This window comes from Balaenoptera borealis, assembly GCF_965194805.1.
Source record: "Balaenoptera borealis genome assembly, chromosome: 16".
Lineage (NCBI taxonomy): Eukaryota > Metazoa > Chordata > Mammalia > Artiodactyla > Balaenopteridae > Balaenoptera > Balaenoptera borealis.
The window spans coordinates 24,703,929-24,724,772 of record NC_138872.1 but is presented as its reverse complement, the minus strand read 5'-3'; the positions used below and the strand labels follow the sequence as shown (position 1 = coordinate 24,724,772).

The 20,844-nt window shown below is 37.6% G+C and overlaps 1 protein-coding gene across 13 annotated transcripts in view; it reads right to left on the bottom strand.

Annotated features, from left to right (window-relative positions):
- NCOA6 (nuclear receptor coactivator 6) overlaps positions 1–20,844 on the bottom strand; it is a 99,295-nt gene that overhangs the window by 53,398 nt on the left and 25,053 nt on the right. For 11 of the 13 annotated variants that reach the window (XR_014235359.1, XR_014235360.1, XM_082358797.1 and 8 more), the window contains one exon: positions 3,910–4,018. The exons of the other annotated variants lie outside the window; for them this stretch is intronic. The gene's annotated coding sequence lies outside the window, so the exon portion shown is untranslated. The remainder of the gene's footprint in view (positions 1–3,909; positions 4,019–20,844) is intronic. 13 annotated transcript variants of the gene reach the window in all.

Sequence of the window (20,844 nt, the reverse complement as noted above, 5' to 3'; positions counted from 1 at the left end):
AAGGCTGTGTATTCAGATTTGGAAAACCCTCAACTGGTAGACAAGAAGTCAGCTAATTCAAATTCAGGAATTACCAGTTTAACAGTACTATGGGCATTATGCAGGTGCTTAAAAAAAAAAACAAGAAATAGAAAGTCAGTCTATGAAAAAAATTACTGGCCTTCCCTACAAAAAAATTTTTTTAAAGAAACTTCTTCCAGGCTTCCCTGGTGGCGCAGTGGTTAAGAATCCGCCTGCCAATGCAGGGACATGGGTTCAAGCCCTGGTCCGGGAAGATCCCACATGCCGCGGAGCAACTAAGCCCGTGCGCCACAACTACCGAGTTTGTGCTCTAGAGCCCGCAAGCCACAACTACTGAAGCCCACGCACCCTAGAGCCCGTTCTCCGCAACAAGAGAAGCCACTGAAATGAGAAGCCCATGCACTGCAACGAAGAGTAGCCCCTGCTCACCGCAACTAGAGAAAGCCCGCGTGCAGCAACAAAGACCCAACGCAGCCAAAAATAAATAAATAAATAAATTTATTAAAAAAAAAAAAGAAACTTCTTCCAGATAACATATTCTTTGAGATTAATGCCCACTTAAAATTATTATCAAAATAATGGAGTAATCTTTGAGTGAAAATGTAGTTCAGTGAAAACTCTCTCCAACAGTATAGCTGACTAGCTCAAGAGACTCATTTGCTTATTTATGGTCATCTATCATGAACGTGTGCTATTTCTTTGGGTTTGCTAAGATTAACCACCAGTTATCTTGCTCACCCACATAATTTCCAGATTACCTACTGATTTAACTTCTTACTGGGGCTATTTTGATCTTTTATAAAGAATCTAAAAACAAATATGATATTCAGGAGAAATTTTAAAAGCAAGCATATTATTTATTCTACTTGTCCAAGGTAGAATGAAAAAGATTTCCAAATGAAACCATTTCAGGAGCCAAAGAGCTCCAGGTGATAAAGGAAAGCTTTTTTTATGGAAGAATGCCAACTTAAATATAAAAAGATGGTATCATTAGAAAACCCACAGTTTTGCAATCCCTAATAAAATAATTCAGGCAGGGGCTTCCCTGGTGGCGCAGTGGTTGAGAATCTGCCTGCCAATGCAGGGGACACGGGTTCGATCCCTGGTCTGGGGAGATCCCACACGCCGCGGAGCAACTGGGCCCGTGAGCCACAATTACTGAGCCTGCGCGTCTGGAGCCTGTGCTCCGCAACAGGAGAGGCCGCGATAGTGAGAGGCCCGCGCACCGCGATGAAGAGTGGCCCCCACTTGCCACAACTAGAGAGAAAGCCCTCGCACAGAAACGAAGACCCAACACAGCCATAAATAAATAAATAAATAAAATAAAAAAATAAAACAAAAAAATTTCAGGCAAGGATCATCAGTAAGGAAAAAACACTATGTGAAAATTCGACAGAGTTCTGGATAGTCACACGATGTCAAAGTATCATCCCAGATATCTGCTGCTTGGCAAAGGGAAAACAGTAGCTTCACAATGGAAAGACTTGACTTCTACCACTTGAACGCAATGATCCACCTCAGCATCATTAACAGAGAAACAACCAGAAATTATGTACACTATTAAGTGCACAGCATTACCTATGAAATATTCCTGCCAAAAATGTTTAACCTGAATCTACCAAGTTTTTAACAGGAGACAGAGGAACAAGTTAAAGAACACCATGAGGAAATAATCAGATGAATCTAGAGTGTAGGATTTCTACAGCACAATTGGCTTGGCCTCTTCAATAAGTCAGTGGTCACAGGAAAAAAAGGGTGGGTAAAACTGTTCTACATTAAAAGAGACTTAAGAGCCTTAAAAATCAAGTGCAGTGGGGACTACCCTGGTAGTTCAGCGGTTGAAGAATCCACCTTCCAATGCAGGGGATGCGGGTTCGATCCCTGGTCAGGGAACTAAGATTCCACATGCTACAGGGCAACTAAGTCTGTGCACTCTAGAGCCCGCACACCATAGCTAGAGAGCACGTGCGTGCTGCAACAACTGAGCCCACGCACTCTGGAGCCCGCGTGCCACAACTAGAGAGAAGCCCATGCCACAACGAAGAGCCCACCTGCCGCAACTAAGACCCAATGCAGCCAAATAAATAAATATTTTTTTAAAAAATCAAATGCAATGTACAGTACTTTATTGGATATTGGTTTGAAAAAAACAGATGCAAAGCACATTTTTAGGATAATTAGGGAATTATTACTAATTTTGTTAGGTGTGATAATAATGGTGTTGTGGTTATTTTGGACAATGTTCTTATTGTCTCTTACGACATGCATACTGAAGCATTTATTTATTTTTTTGGCCACGCCACATGGCACGAGGGATCTCAGTTCCCTGATCAGGGATCAAACCCGTGCCCCCTGCAATGGAAGTGCAGAGTCTTAACGACTGGACTGCCAGGGAAGTCCCAAGAGATGCATACGGAAGCATTTTGAGGTAAAATGTCATGATGTCTGCAATTTAATCTTGAAAATAATTGAGGAAAAAACAGATTAATCAAATATAACAAAATGTTAATAATGGCTAATTATAGGTGATGAGTATACAGGTGTTCATTATATTTTTATTTGTACTATAAATTATATATATTTGAAATTGATCATAATAAAGAGTTAATTGGGTTTTTTTTTTTTAAAAAAAAGGAAAAAGAGGACTTCCCTGGTGGTCCAGTGGTTAAGACTCCACGCTCCCAATGCAGGGGGCACGGGTTCAATCCCTGGTGGGGGAAGATCCCACATGCCATGTGGTGTGGCCAAAAAAAAAAAACGGAAAAAGCAAGCATACCAGAAACATAGTACTGCTCCATGGTAAAACTCTGCCAGACATCAGGAATGCTAAGAAGCTTATCTATGAACATCTTCCAAATCACAGTATGTTTTAAAAATAAACATATTTGAACATATATATTTATAAATATATAAATTTATATCATATATATTACATATATTTAATTACTTACACCAGTCTTTCCAGATTTAAATATATATTTTATATGTATATTTATATATATTCAGATTCCTATGTTAATAATGGTTAAAAGATTGTCACAGACTATTCAGATTATCTGCCATTTGAGCAAAAAGACAAGATGCTATCATGCACCTCAGAAATCACAAATTCATATACCTACAGGAGTCAGGCACATAAAGTAAATAAGAGAAGAACACTGAATATTAAATGCATTTGCACATACTGTATGAATGGTTTGGGCAATAGGAAACTCGCATACCCATCTATGCTCAGCAGCTGCTACTCTGCTCCACTTTATTATTCCTTTCTGGAGGGAGAGAAGGTGTTGTGCAGGCCCAGGACTAACATTCTGAATTTTAAGAATAGACTAAAATCCATATATTTAGTAAAATCTCCAAATTTTAAAATTGATTTACATTTCTGGAAAATATGGGCCAAATGAAACACACTGCAGCTGCATATGGCCCACAGGCCATCAGTTTTCAATTTCTAATTTCAATTTTTCTAATTTCTATTTGCAAACGATGTGACTGACAAGGGATTAATTTCCAAAATATAAAAACAACTCATACAACTCAATAACAAAAAAACAAACAACCCAATCAAAAAATAGGCCGAAGATCTAAATCATGACTCACAAGATTGACTGATAGAACACTAGGCCCCAGTAAACTACACTGGGTTTGGTGTAGTGTTGGAGAAGACCAGGTATTTAAAATGCATTTAAGTCTTATGATGTGCCTCTTGGGAGGTCTGTGGACTCCCTGAGAGAGAAAACAACAAAAAAAAAGAGACCAAGGTCTTAATCCCAGAGAAACAGAAGGCACTCAAACTCAGAGAATTTTTGCAATGTAACTTTGGTAGTGTCATTCCACTGCTTGGAATTAAGCTGAGCCATACTCACTCTCACATAAGGTTTCACTCACCAAAATGTCTTTCTTATTAATTTTTATCATTTATCCAGGTCATCTTCTAAGTCCAAACAAGCTGGCATTTTTAGGGCTTGTATTTTAAGGTAGCAGCCAAATAAAAATTCTAAAAAAAAAAAAAAAAAAAAAAAGGAAAAATAAAAGTACAATATTATACAGAAATTACAGAGGTGACCCATCCTTGCATCAGAATGCAAATATCACAATTTATCAAGTCAACTTAGACATCTTCAGACAATGTTAAAATAGGGTTTTCATTAAATCTGCAAAGAATATTTTTTTTTTCTGAGATCTTAAAGCACTCATCACCAAGCAATTCAAAGAATACAGAAGCAAAACTAAGGGACATATACCAGAATCATGAAACTGGGACCCTAAGCCTTAGAGCCCTCCCTATATATTCATTTCTAAATCTGTCAAATTAGAACACTCTTTGACATAAATCACAGCAATATCTTTTCAGATTCGTCTCCTAGAGTAACGGAAATAAAAATAAACGAATGGAACCAAATTAAACTTAAAACCTTTTGCACAGCAAAGGAAACTGTAAACAAAAGACAACATACAGAATGGGAGAAAGTATTTGCAAACGATGTGACTGACAAGGGATTAATTTCCAAAATATAAAAACAACTCATACAACTTAACAAAAAAACAAACAACCCAATCAAAAAATAGGCAGAAGATCTGAACTGGGCGACTGGGATTGACATGTATACACTGATGTGTATAAAATTGATGACTAATAAGAACCTGCAGTATAAACAAACAAACAAACAAAAAAAAATACTAAACTTTCTTTGGGTTATTTGTATGGAAATATGTTAATATAAATGTTTCAGACACTACATGAAATTTCTAAAAATCTTATATGTTCTGGTATAATGTTATAAGTCATAATTCTAGTTATTACTTTAAAATGTATATCTCAGAAATAACTAAATTTCCTTGTCAATTGCATTATTATGAACTTTCATCAAATCTTTAACCGTGGTCATTTTTAAGTCTTTTGTCATTTACAGACAGTTCTGGGTGTACTCTGATGCTTTCGCAAAAATGTTCCTACAAAAGGGTTTCATCTTCAAGGAATTCATGGAAAAGACTCTGACAAGTACAGGTTTCTGGTAACTGACTATACTGCTGAACTGAATGAATAAGCATTTGCAGAACTCTAATGGAAAACTGATGAATTCATAAAAGTGCTAACAAAAGATCAAGATGAAAAAAAAATTAATTACATGGGACTGAGTGAACTGATGAGGATGATTATAATTTTTGTGACTTTCTGTTTGAATAAACAAAAAAAAAATCCCACAAGGACTCAGAGGCAAAAAATATACAAATCAACTTTCACTGCAAAGTAAAGGAGCTGTTACAGTGGAGGATTACTGGACTGAATGTCAATATTATGACATAGTATGAGTGTGTTTCGTGTTTGGTAATTGCAATCACTGTTGCTTTTGTTGTGGTCATCCATGTACAATGCGTGGTGTCAGTTTATCTCTTGTAAAAATAAAATACAGTGTGTGTGTGTGAAAAAAAAAAGAAAGTGAAAAGAATATTGGGAAACAATATTCACAAATCATATAGACTTCAGTATAGCAATGATTATTTTAATTAACATGATTGATAATTTTCACTTTCAAAATTCAAAATTTTAATGTATGCAGTGTATGCAGTGTGACACTCAGCAGTGTATAAATTTCAAGGTTCAACAGATCTGGATTGGAATTACCAGTTAGCCAGTGGGCAGCTGAATCACTGCTTATCTGAAAGGGCTTAGATATATTGCTTAACCTCTCTGAGCCTCATATTTTTCATCTGTAAAATGGGAAGTAACAATCTCATGAGGGTGCTGTGAGGATTAAATGAGATATAGTTTGTGAAAACACCTAGCAGAGAGCTGAAAGAACAAAGGTCCAAAGGTCTTTTCATGTTTTCCTAAAACTTATTGAGGTAGAAGTCAACATTAAAAAGCTTACTCAATGAGAAATTGTTTGATAAAATACAATTTATTGGTTTTTTTCTAGTTATAAAAGAATATATAACTTTTATAGAGATCTTTAAAAATACAGAATATTTTTAAAGAATAAAATCAACTGTAATCCCAAAACTCAGATGATCACTACTGATATTTGGGTATATTTCCTTTCAAAACCATCTAGGTTTATATTTATAGAGTTTGGACCTTGTTTTTATTGTTTTGTTTAACTTCTAAGTTTGAATTGTTAAGTAGACAACCTAAAATTAAACATCTTTTTATTTCAAAAAAAAAAAAAAAAAAAGCAGAAGATCTAAATAGACATTTCTCCAAAGAAGACATACAGATGGCCAAAAAGCACATGAAAAAATGTTCAACATCACTTATTATTAGAGAAATGCAAATCAAAACTACCATGCGGTATCACCTCACTCTGGTCAGAATGGCCATCATCAAAAAGTCTACAAATAATAAATGCTGGAGAGGGTGTGGAGAAAAAGGAACCTTCCTACACTGTTGGTGGGAATGTAAATTGGTACAGCCACTATGGAGAAGAGTATGGGTTCCTTAAAACTACAGTTATCTGCAATCCCACTGCTGGGCATATATCCGGACAAAACTATAATTTGAAATGATACATGCACCCCAATATTCACTGCAGCACTATTTACAATAGCCAAGACATGGAAGCAACCTAAATGTCCATCGACAGATGAATGGATAAAGAAGATGTGGTGCGTCTGTGTGTGTGTATATTTACATACATACACATATACACACACAGTGGAATACTACTCAGCTATAAAAAAGAATGAAATAATGCCACCTGCAGCTACATGGATGGACCTAGAGATTATCTGAAGTAAGCCAGAGAAAAGACCAATATCATATGATATTGCTTATATGTGGAATCTAAATTAAAAAAAAAAAGATACAAATGAACTTATTTACAAAACAGAAAGAGATTCATAGACATAGAAAACAAACTTATGGTTACCAAAGGGGGAAGGAGACGAGGGATAAATTAGGAGTTTGGGATTAACATATACACACCACTATATATATTGTAAAATAGATAACCAACAAAGACCTACAAAGACAGGGAACTATACTCAATATTTTGTAATAACCTATAAGGGAAAAGAATTTGAAAAAGAATATATATATATATGTATATATGAATCACTGTGCTGTGAAACTAACACCTGAAACTAACACAACATAGTAAATCAACTATACTTCAATTAAAAATATATATAAATATATATATATAAGCCTAAAATAAATAAATCTGTCAAATTAAAATGAATTAACATCATGGCACACTGTTCGCAAATGCCTGGAGCCAAAATAAAAATATTTTGTACATACACTAAATACAAGACCTACTTCTTCTAACAGAATTTCAAATTTTGTATTTAAACTCCATAAAGATATTCCAAAGATTTTAGTTTTTTCCTACTTTATCTATAATAGCTATACATTTTATTTTTCATTAAATTTTCAGTTCAGGTTCTAAAGTATTCTTTATTGTACACATAGAAATTATGCATGGAAACTACATAATTTTGGCATGCATCAGAAAAAATTTCCCTCTTAATAAGAAAATATCAGTCTACAATGTCTTTAACTGGGCTGCTATAGTTTTACATTATTGCCAAATATTGATTTTATAATCTCAAAACTTTAGATGGATATATGTACTAGGTATTAATAATTATTAGAGAAATACCTATCTCTTAACTATTTTTTAATTCAAGAAAAAGCCAGTTTATAAGTCTCCACATGAACATTAATAAAAATTAACCTTTAAGAAAGGCCATAAAGAGGCTTCCCTGGTGGCGCATTGGTTAAGAATCCACCTGCCAATGCAGGGGACATGGGTTCAATCCCTGGCCCGGGAGGATCTCCCATTCCACGGAGCAACTAAGCCCACGTGCCCCTAGAGCCCGTGCTCTGCAACAAGAGAAGCCAAGACAATGAGAAGCCCACGCACCGCAACGGACAGTAGCCCCCGCTCACTGCAACTAGAGAAAGTCCGTGCACTGCAAGGAAGACCCAACACAGCCAAAAAAAAAAAAAAAAAAAAAAAAAAAGCCATAAAGAAAATCTCAATAAATCCAAAAGTAACAATAGGACAGTCAAAACCTCTGGTGACAATGTACCAAAATTATAAATTTAAAATAAAATAAAGAAACAAAGGCCTTTTCACCTTAAAACAACAACAAAACCCTTGGATTTGGGTTAAAAAAGAAACCAAAACTGCAAAATTTCTAGAAATAAGGAGACTACTACATATTGGAACCTAAAGAATACAGCCGAACCAGTAGAGAGGAAAATTCACACAGCCATGAACACCTATATCAGGGAAAAAAAAAAAAAAAAAAAAAAGAGTTACACATTTGACTAAAAAAGTTAGGGGAAAAAAACCAATAAAGTGAACTGAAAGGAAGCAAAATGAAGGAATACAGATAAAAACAAATTAATCAGAAAACCAGTAGCATAGACAAATTAGAACACTGGTACACTGGGGGAAAGAAATCAATAAAATAGTTAAACCACCAGTTAGTCTAGTAAGTAAAAATGGAAAAGTCCAGGGCTTCCCTGGTGGCACAGTGGTTGAGAATCTGCCTGCCAATGCAGGGGACACGGGTTCGAGCCCTGGTCTGGGAAGATCCCACATGCCACGGAGCACCTAGGCCCGTGAGCCACAACTACTGAGCCTGCGTGTCTGGAGCCTGTGCTCCACAACAAGAGAGGCCGCGACAGTGAGAGGCCCGCGCACCGCGATGAAGAGTGGCCCCCGCTTGCCACAACTAGAGAAAGCCCTTGCACAGAAACGAAGACCCAACACAGCCAAAAATAAATAAATAAATAAATATATTTTAATTAAAAAAAAAATGGAAAAGTCCAAATATATAAAATAAGAAATAAGAAGAAAACAGCCACAGAAACAAAGGAATTAAAAGGACAAGAGACTATTTTGCTCAAGCTTTTGCTCAGGTCAATCTATGTAAATATGACAATGCCCCCAAAAGCACCACACACAGATTTAATGAAACACTATTAACCCTGTAGAAAGAGGATAATACCTAAAACTATTCCAGAGCAAAAAGAAAACTTCCCAATTCTTATGAAGTAAAACAACGCTTCTTGATTAAAAAAACAAAACAAAACAAAAACCCTCAAATATATAGAAATATACTAGCATTTCCTTAACATGACAAAATATATCTTTTCAGCCGAAAAGTCAGCAGCTTGCTTAATGGAGAAAGATTAGAGGCATCTGTCATCTAAAGCTGGGAAGAAGTTAGAGGGTGTGACCAAGATGGCAGTTTCTGGAAGACCCTGAGCTTACCTCCTCCCACAGGAATACCAAAATTGCAACTAAGACAGAGCAACTCTCTATAAGAATGACCTGAAGACTAGCAGAAAAGATTTTCCACAACTAAATATAAAAAGAAGGAACCACAATAAGGTGGGTAGGAGGGACAGAGACACGGTATAGTCAAAACCCATACCCCGAGGCGGAGTCAAGATGGCGGTGTGGGAAGACACAAAGTTAGCATCTCCCCACAACTAGGGTGCCTGCTGGCTACTGGTGGGGGACTCTAACACCCAAGGAGACAGGAGGAACCCGAGTGAACCAGCTTGCGGGATCTTGGTTCACGAGCCTGGTGTTGGGTGGAAGCTCCTGCGATGGGAGCTCCGAGTCTGAACCACTGGACTAACAGAGAACCTCAGACCCCAGGGAATATTCATCAGAGTGAGGTCTCACAGAGGTCCTCATCTCAGCACCAAGACGCAGCTCTACCCAATAGCCTACAAACTCCAGTGTTGGAAGCCTCAGGCCAAACAAGTAAAACAGGAGCACAATCTCTCAAAAAAAAAGAAAAAATCAGACGGCAAAAAGTATGTCACAGATGAAGGAGCAAGGTAAAAATCTACAAGACCAAATAAATGAAGAGGAAATAGGCAATCTACCTGAAAAAGAATTCAGAGTAATGATAGTAAAGATGATACAGAATCTTGGAAACAGAATGGAAGCACGGATTGAGAAAATACAAGAAATGTTTAACAAAGATCTAGAAGAACTAAAGAACAAACAAACAGAGATGAACAACACAATAAGTGAAATGAAAAATACACTAGAAGGAATCAAAACAGAATAACTGAGGCAGAAGAACGAATAAGTGAGCTGGAAAACAAAATGGTGGAAATAACTGCCAAGGAGCAGAATAAAGAAAAATGAATGAAACGAATTGAAGCAGAATAAAGAAAAATGAATGAAACGAACTGTCTCTGGGACAACACTAAACGCACCAACATTGGAATTATAGGGGTCCCAGAAGAAGAGAAAAAGAAACGGTCTGAGAAAATATTTGAAGAGATTATAGTTGAAAACTTCCCTAATGTGGGAAAGGAAATAGTCACCCAAGTCCAGGAAGCACAGAGAGTCCCATACAGGATAAACCCTAGGAAACACACCAAGACACATATTAATCAAACTAACAAAAATTAAATTCAAAGAAAAAATATTAAAAACAGCAAGGGAAAAACAAAAAATAACATACAAAGGAATTCCCATAAGGTTATCAGCTGATTTTTCAGTGGAAACTCTGCAGGCCAGAAGGGAGCGGCAGGATACATTTAAAGTGATGAAAGAGAAAAACCTACAACCAAGATTACTCTACCCAGCAAGGATCTCATTCAGATTTGATGGAGAAGTCAAAAGCTTTTCAAACAAGCAAAAATTAAGAGAATTCAGCACCACCAAACTAGCTTTACAACAAATGCTAAAGAAACTTCTCTAAGCAGGAAACACAAGAGAAGAAAAAGATCCACAAAAACAAACCCAAAACAATTAAGAAAATGGTAATAGGAACACACATATCGATAATAACCTTGAATGTAAATGGATTAAATGCCCAACCAAAAGACAAAGACTGGCTGAACGGATAAAAAAACAAGACCCGGGCTTCCCTGGTGGTGCAGTGGTTGAGAGTCTGCCTGCCGGTGCAGGAGACGCGGGTTCGAGCCCTGGTCTGGGAGGATCCCGCATGCCGAGGAGCAGCTGGGCCCGCGAGGCTGAGCCTGCGTGTCTGGAGCCTGTGCTCCGCAAAGAGAGGCCGTGATGGTGAGAGGCCCGCGCACCGCGATGAAGAGTGGCCCCCACTTGCCGCAGCTGGAGAAAGCCCTCACACAGAAACGAAGACCCAACATAGCCATAAATAAATAGATAAATAAATGAATAAATAATTAAAAAAAAAAGTTAAGGAAGTAGATGTGAGATAAAGAGCATTTAAAAAAACAAAAAAACAAAAAAACAAAAACAAGACCCATATATATGCTGTCTACAAGAGACCCACTTCAGACCTAGGGACACATAAAGACTGAAATAGTTAAACCACCAGTTAATCTAGTAAATAAAAAGGGAAAAGTCCAAATATATAAAATAAGAAATAAGAAGAAAATAGCGGGGCTTCCCTGGTGGCGCAGTGGTTGAGAATCTGCCTGCCAATGCAGGGGACACGGGTTCAAGCCCTGGTCTGGGAAGATCCCACATACCGCGGAGAGACTAGGCCCGTGAGCCACAACTACTGAGCCTGCACGTCTGGAGCCTGTGCTCCGCAACAAGAGAGGCCGCGATAGTGAGAGGCCCGCGCACTGCGATGAAGAGTGGCCCCCGCTTGCCGCAACTAGAGAAAGCCCTTGCACAGAAACGAAGACCCAACACAGCCATAAATAAATAAATAAATAAATAAAATTTAAAAAATAAAAGAAGAAAACAGCCACAGAAACAAAGGAATTAAAAGGACAAGAGACTATTTTGCTCAAGCTTTTGCTCATGTCGATCTATGTAAATATGACAATGCCCTTCACATGACAATGTGAAGAGATGGAAAAATATATTCCATGCAAATGGAAATCAGAAGAAAGCTGGAGTAGCAATACTTGTATCAGATAAAATAGACTTTGAAATAAAGACTGTTACAAGAGACAAGGAGGGACTCTACATAATGATCAAAGCATCAATCCAAGAAGAAGATATAACAATTATAAATGTTTATGCACCCAACATAGGAGCACCTCAATACATAAAGCAAATGCTAACAACCATGAAAGGAGAAATCAACAGTAACACAGTAATAGTAGGGGACTTTAAAACCCCACTTAAACCAATGGACAGATCATCCAAACAGAAAATAAATAAGGAAACTCAAGCTTTAAATGACACAATAGACCAGATAGATCTAATTAATATTTACAGAACATTCCACCCAAAAGTGGCAGAATACACTTTCTTCTCAAGTGCACACAGAACACTCTCCAGGATACATCACATCTTGGGTCACAAATCAAGCCTTGGAAAATTTAAGAAAACTGAAATATCAAGCATCTTTTCTGACCACAACACTATGAGACTGGAAATCAATTACAGGAATAAAACTGTAAAAAACACAAATACATGGAGGCTAAACAGTGCGCTACTAAACAACCAAGAGATCACTGAAAAAATCAAAGAAGAAGTAAAAAAATACATAGCAACAAATGACAACGAAAACACGATGACCCAAAACCTATGGGATGCAGCAAAAGTAGTTCTAAGAGGGAAGTTTATAGCAATTCAATCTCACCTCAAGAAACAGAAAAATCTCAAATAAACAATCTAACCCTACACTTAAAACAACTAGAGGAAGAAGAACAAAGAAAACCCAAAGTCAGTAGAAGGAAAGAAATCATAAAGATCGGAGAGGAAATAAATGAAATAGAAATGAAGAAAACAATAGCAAAGACCAATAAAACTAAAAGCTGGTTCTTTGAGAAGATAAGCAAGATGGATAAACCCTTAGCCAGACTCATCAGAAAAAAAGGGAGTACGCAAATCAATAAAATTAGAAATGAAAAAGGAGAAATCACAACTGACGTTGCAGAAATTCAAAGGATTATAAGAGACTACTACAAACAACTATATGCCAATAAAATGGACAACCATGAAGAAACGGACAAATTCTTGGAAAGGTACAATTTTCCAAGACTGAACCAGGAAGAATTAGAAAATATAAACAGACCTATCACAAGTAATTAAATTGAAACCATAATTAAAAATCTTCCAACAAACAAAAGTCCAGGACCAGATGGCTTCACAGGTGAATTCTGTCAAACATTTAGAGAAGAGCTAACACCGATCCTTCTCAAACTCTTCCAAAAACTTGCAGAGGGAGAAACACTCCCAAATTCATTCTACGAAGCCACCATCACCTTGATACCAAAACCAGAAAAAAATATCACAAAAAAGAAAATTATAGACCAATATCACTGATGAACACAGATGCAAAAATCCTGAACAAAATACTAGCAAACAGAATTCAATAGCACATTAAAAGGATCATACACCATGATCAAGGGGGATTTATCCCAGGGATGCAAGGATTCTTCAATATACGCAAATCAATCAATGTGATATACCACATTAACAAATTAAGGAATAAAAACCATATGATCATCTCAAGAGATGCAGAAAAAGCTTTTCACAAAATTCAACATCCATTTATGATAAAAACTGTCCAGAAAGTGGGCACAGAGGGAACCTACCTCAACATAATAAAGGCCATATATGACAAACCCACAGCAAGCATCATACTCAATGTTGAAAAACTGAAAGCATTTTCACTAAGATCAGGAACAAGACAAGGATGTCCACTCTCGCCACTCTTATTCAACATAGTTTTGGAAGTCCTAGCCATGGCAATCAGAGAAGAAAAAGAAATAAAAGGAATACAAAATGGAAAAGAAGAAGTAAAACTGTCACTGTTTGCTGATGACATGCTACTATGCATAGAAAATCCTAAAGATGCCACCAGAAAACTACTAGAACTAACCAATGAATCTGGTAAGGTTGCAGGATACAAAATTAATGCACAGAAATCTCTGGCATTCCTATACACCAACAACGAAAAATGAGAAAGAGAAATTAAGGAAACACTCCCATTTACCACTGTAAAAAAAAATAATAAAATGCCTAGGAATAAACCTGCCTAAGGAGGAGAAAAACTTATACTCAGAAAACTATAAAACACTGATGAAAGAAATCAAAGATGACATAAACAGATGGAGAAATATACCATGTTCTTGGATCGGAATAATCAATATTGTGAAAATGACTATACTACCCAAAGCAATCTACAGATTCAATCCCTATCAAATGCAATGCAATCCCTATCAAACTAGCAATGGCATTCTTCACAGAATTAGAATAAAAAAATGTTACAATTCATATGGAAACACAAAAGACCCCGAATAGCCAAAGCAGTCTTGAGAAAGAAAAACGGAGTTGGAGAAATCAGGCTCCCCAACTTCAAACTATACCAAAAAGCTAGAGTAATCAAGACAGTATGGTACTGGCACAGAAACAGAAATATAGATCAGTGGTACATGATAGAATGCCCAGAGATAAACCCACGCACATATGGGAACCTAATTTATGACAAAGAAGGCAAGAATATACAATGGAGAAAAGACAGCCTCTTCAATAAGTGGTGCTGGGAAAACTGGACAGCTACATGTAAAAGAATGAAATTAGAACACTACCTGACACCATACACAAAAATAAACTCCAAATGCATTAAAGACTTAAATGTAAGACCAGACACTACAAAACTTTTAGAAGAAAACATATGAAAAACACTCTGACATAAACCACAGCAAGATCTTTTTTGACCCACCTCCTAGAATAACGGAAATAAAAACAAAAATAAATAAATGGACTTAATTAAACTTAAAAGGTTTTGCATAGCAAAGGAAACCATAAACAAGACAAAAAGATAACCCTCTGAATGGGAGAAAATATTTGCAAATGAAACAACAAAGGATTAATCTCCAAAATATACAAACAGCTCATGGAGCTCAATATCAAAAAAACAAACAATTCAGTTAAAAAATGGGCGAAAGACCTAAACAGACATTTCACCAAGGATGACATACAGATGGCCAAGAGGCACATGAAAAGATGCTCAACATCACTAATTATTAGAGAAATGCAAATCAAAACTACAATGAGGTATCACCTCATGCCAGACAGAATGTCCATTATCAAAAAAGCTAGAAACAATAAATGCTGGAGAGGGTGTGGAGAAAAGGGAACCCTCCTGCACTGTTGGTGGGAATGTAAATTGATACAGCCACTGTGGAGAACAGTATGGAGGTTCCTTAAAAAACTAAAAATAGAACTACCATATGACCCAGCAATCCCACTACTGGGCACATACCCTGAGAAAACTATAATTCAAAAAGAGACATGCACCCCAATGTTCATTGCAGCACTATTTACAATAGCCAGGATATGGAAGCAACCTAAGTGTCCATCGACAGATGAATGGATAAAGAAGATGTGCCACATATATACAATGAAATATTACTCAGCCATAAAAAGAAACAAAATTGAGTTGTTTGTAGTGATGTGGATGGATCTAGAGTCTGTCATACAGAGTGAAGTCAGTCAGAAAAACAAATATTGTATGCTAACTCATATATATGGAATCTAAAAAAAAAATGGTACTGGTGAACCTAGTTGCAGGGCAGGAATAAAGAGGTAGACATAGAGAATGGACTTGATGACATGGGGTGGGAGGGCGAAGCTGGGGCGAAGTGAGAGTAGCATCGGCATATATACACTACCAAATGTAAAATAGTTGGCTGGTGGGAAGCAGAAGCATAGCACAGGGAGATCAGCTCGGTGCTTTGCGATGACCTAGAGGGGTGGGATAGGGAGGATGGGAGGGAGGCTCAAGAGGGAGGGGATATGGGGACATGTGTATGCATATGGCTGATTCACTTTGTTGTACAACAGAAACTAACACAGTATTGTGAAGCTATTATACTCCACTAAAGAGCTATTAAAAAAACAACAAAAAAAACACAACCCATACCCTCAGGTAGGCAACCCACAAAGGAGAAGATAATCACAATTGCATAGGTTCTCCCCAAGGAGCGAGGGGTTAAAGACACATCAGGATCCCCAGCCCAGGGATTCTGCACCGGGAAAATGAGCCCCCAGGATACCTGGCTTTGAAGGCCAGCAGGGCTTATGGATAGAAGAGCTAGAAAGCTATAGGAAACAGAGACTCTGCTCTTAAAGGGTGCATGCCAAATCTCACATGCTCTCCAAGCACAGAGGCAGTAACTTGAAAGGAGCCTGGGTCAGAACCACTTGCTAATCTTGGACAGCCTCCTGGAGAGGTAGGCATCAACTGGGGCACGACCTGGGGACACAGACATTGGCAGCAGCCATATGGGGGAGATTGTTTTATCATGAGGACACTGGTGCTGCAAGAGCCATTTTGGAATACTCCCTTTAGCCTATTAGTGCCAGGGGCTTTCCCACCCACCAGCGGGCCAATACCAGCCTCAGCCCCCTAGGGATCTGGCCCCTCCCACCCATGGGCCAACACCAGCCCAGAGACCCCTGGGGCCCTGTAGCCAGTTGCACCAGGACCCAGCCCCACCACCAGTGGGTTTGCAGCCACCCCATGAGGCACGACCTGGTTGGGAGCCAGCCCTGCCTACCAGCATGTCCACAGTACTTGGCCCTGCCACAAAAGAATGACCCACACAGCCCACACAGTGGGCACCCCAAGAGTATATAGCTCTAGTGACCAGAGGGTAGTATGCTGCTGGGCCCCATAGGACATCTCCTACATAAGGCCATGTCTCCAAAATTGGGAAATGTAACTGACCTACCTAATACATAGAAATAAACAGAAATTTAGGCAAAACAAGGAAATAGAGGAATATATTCCAAACAAAGGAACAAGACAAAACCAAAGAAGAAGAACTAAACCAAGTGGAGATAAGCAATCTACCTGACAAAGAGTGCAAGGTAATGATCATAAGATGCTCAACAAACTTGGGAGAATGAATGAACAAAGTGAGAAATTTAACAGAGTCAGAAAATATAAAGAAGAACCAAACAGAGCTGAAGGACACAATAACTGAAAAAATACACCAGACGTAATCAACAGTAGATCAGATGATACAGAGGAATGGATGAGCAAACTGGAAGTCAGAGTAGTGGAAATTATACAAGCTGAACAGAAAAAAGAATTTAGAAAAATGAGGCTAGCTTGAGAGACCTCTGGGAAAACTTCAAGCATATTAACATTCGCAGTTTAGAGGCCCAAGAAGGAGAAGACAGAAAGGGGTAGAGAATTTATTTGAAAAATAATAGTTGAAAACTTCCCTAACCTGGGAAAGGACACAGACATCCACATCTAGGAAGTACACAGTCCCAAACAAGATGAACCCAAAGAGGTCCACACCAAGACAAATTATAATTAAAATGCCAAAAATTAAAGATAAAGAGAGAATCTTAAAAGCAGCAAGAGTCGGGAGTTCCCTGGTGGTCTAGTGGTTAGGATTTGGCTCTTTCACTGCCGTGGCCAGGGTTCAATCCCTGGTTGGGGAACTGAGATTCCGCAAGCCACACTGCATGGCCAAAAAAAAGAAAAAAAAGCAGCAAGAGAAAAAACAATTAGTTACATACAAAGGAACTCTCATAGGACCATGAGCTGACCTTTCAGCAGAAACTATACAGGCCAGAAGCAAGTGGCATGATATAATCAAAGTGATGAAAGGAAAAAAAACCTACAACCAAGAATAGTCTACCCAGCAAGGCTACCATTCAGATTTGAAGGAGAGATAAACAGCTTTGCAGATAAGCAAAAGCTAAAAGTTTAGCACCACTAAACCGGCTTTACAAGAAATGTTAAAAGGACTCCTCTAAAAGGAAAAGAAAAGACCACAACTAGAAATATCAAAATTATGGGGAATTCCCTGATGGTCCAGTGGTTAGGACTCCATGCCTCCACTGCAGAATGCACGGGTTCGATCCCTGGTCAGCAAACTAATAAGATCCCATAAGCTGTGTGGCGTGGCAAAAAAACAAAACAACAACAACAAAACCCCCTCATTTGTAAAGGAAAATATACAGTAAAGGTAGAACAACCACTTATAAAGCTAGTATGAAGGTTAAAAGGTAATAGTAGTAAAATCATCTCTATCCACAATAAGTAGTTAAGGGATACACAAAACAAAAAGAGGTAAAATATGATGCCAAAACATTAAACATGGTTGTGGGGGAGTAAAAGTGCAGGGTTGTTAGAATGCGTTTGAACTTAAAATAATGCACACGCACATATATAGCTGTATATGAACCTCATGGTAACCATAAAACAAAAATCTATAATATATACATACAAAATAGAAAGGAATCCAAACATAACACTGAAGATAGTCATCAAATCACAAGGGAAGAGAGCAAAATAAAGAAAGGAACTAAAAAGAACTATAGAAACAACCAGAAAACAATTAACAAAATGGCAGTAAGTACATACTATTAATGATTAAATGTAAATGGACTAAATGCTCAAGAGACAAAGAGTGGCTGAATAGATACAAAACAACACCCGTATACATACTGCCTACAAGAGACTCACCATCTAAAGACACACACAGACTGAACACGAGGGGATGAAATAAGGTATTCCTTGCAAATGGAAACAAAAAGAAAGCTGGGGTAGCAATACTTGTATCAAACAAAACAGACTTTAAAACAAAGACTAACCAAGACTATTTTAAACCTCGGCTCTTTGATTTCAATGTTTTCATATTTCCCTGAGAAACTGGAACTCATCTGGTACAAGATCTTTAACTCTTCCTTCTTCCATTAGTGGCTATTCTCCACACTCTTCTCTCATCTTCCTTCTTTCAAAAAGTTAACACCAAGCTGGGAGCTAAAATGGAAGCTACCTAACAATGCCTGGTTCATCTCTATCATCACCTCCACTCTAATTTTTCATTGATATACTTAAGGAAACACTAAGAGTCAAAGTTATCAACAGCACTGGAAACTAAGACTGCTGCTCAAAGAACTGTTGGACTCATAGATGACTTTTCTGCCAAAGAGCAGGCAGGAATGGGGCTTTAGATACAGTAGAGCCAGCAGGGAAGGTAACAGATTTTTAACTAACCTCCTCCAACTACCTGCTCCAAAACAGCTTTCTCCAGAGGCAGCAATGGCAGTGGTAAGTCACATCACCTTACTGTGAGAGACTCACTTAGTATGGTCAGGGCTATTACATGCCCACAGCCTTCCTTCTCTACTTCAGATTCTATAACATACAAAGTAGTATATACACCCTGAGATTTGAAAGCAATTTCAGGAAGGGCTGAGAGAGCAAAAGCCCTGGGAGCATTACATTCTGGAAATCACAGTTATTTGCAGCCTAGGCTTCAAATGATCAAAAAACAAATCCTCTTTTCCAAAGTCAAATTACCAGGTCAGAGGACGGGATTTCCCCTACTCAATCCAGCAGGAAACACATAAATGACTGCTGGACACTAGAAAGTATTCAGAAACTATGTGCATCAGTTAGTCCTTTAGTTTAACATCTGATAGGAGAATTCCTACAGCTACCAAATAGCCAACGAAGGAAACTGTCTACCCAATTTGGCACATACTAGACCTGTATACCCCTCTCCTTATTCAAGGAAGAATAATTGAGGGGAGAGATAGAAAAACATTCTGTAACATAAAAGAAGAGAAACTCTGCATCCGTAATTCAGAAAATGAATATATAAGGAGCAACAGGTTAAATTCTAGAAATCAACTACATTACTCTCAACAAATTTGATAAAACACACTGAAATAAGAGCTCAAAGTTCACAGGCAGAAATGAAAAGAACTAGTTGAGATGCAGGCAGAAATAAGACAGGGGGAAAAGAAAGGTAAAAAGTTACAAATATGCTGTAACAGAATTCAAATCTTAACTAGAAAAAGTAAAGAGCAGAATACTTAATTAGAAATGTGGAGACAACAAATTTGAGAAGTTCTTCCAGAATGGAGAAAGAAAGGACAAAGTAATGAAAAGTATGAGAGAGGACTGACAAGGACAGAAGAGAGAAATAAACTTCAAATAATTTGTTATCCCTGAAACAAATGGAAAGAAATAATAATTAAAGATTTTTTAAAAAGGAAATGTAAACTTTCCTGAGTCAAAGAATCTTCTGCATCTCCAGCTCTAAAGAGCTTACAAAAGACCAGGCAAAATTACTAAAAAGATAGTGACAACTGGATTTGTTCTAGTGAAATTTTCAGATTTCAAGGATAAAGAAAATGCCCCAAATCACTCAAGAAGGAAAAAACAAGTCATATACAGAGGACCAAAATTCGGTCTGGCCACAGAGTTTTGCTTTGCAAGACCACAAGCTAATGGCAAAATATTAAAGAATTAACAGTGGAAAAAATAATGTGACCTAATAATTCTGCTCCCTCCCCCACCAAGTTGTCATTCAGTGTGAAATCAATATAATGACACTTTCAGATGTATACCAATTACGTACTTTTCACAAAAATATTATCTGAATAATAATTAACCAAAAACAAAGACCTTGAGAATAGGAAGGAAGACATGAAATCAGTTAAACATAGGGCTAAGTCTAAATAATTGTTATAAATGATTAGCACCAAATGTTGTTTTTAAAAAATGATTATTCAAAAGGAAGGTAAGGTACAAAATAAAGATAAACTATTATCAGTCACCATCATCTTCATTTGAGTACTATGAACAATTTTGCTAAAATGCTCTGTCATTAATTTAATGGGTTACTCCTCCCCACCATTAAACGACAGAGTTTTAGACTAGGTCAAGGAACACTGGTCTATTCTAGATACCTCATACAATAAGAACCATACAATAAGTGGCCTTTTGTGACTGGCTTCTTTCACTTAGCTTCATTTCTCCAAGGTGTTATAGCAAGTTCACAGTACTTCATTTTTTTTTTTTAATTAATTAGTTAATTTATTTATTTTTGGCTGTGTTGGGTCTTCGTTTCTGCGCGAGGGCTTTCTCCAGTTGCGGCGAGCGGGGGCCACTCTTCATCGCGGTGCGCGG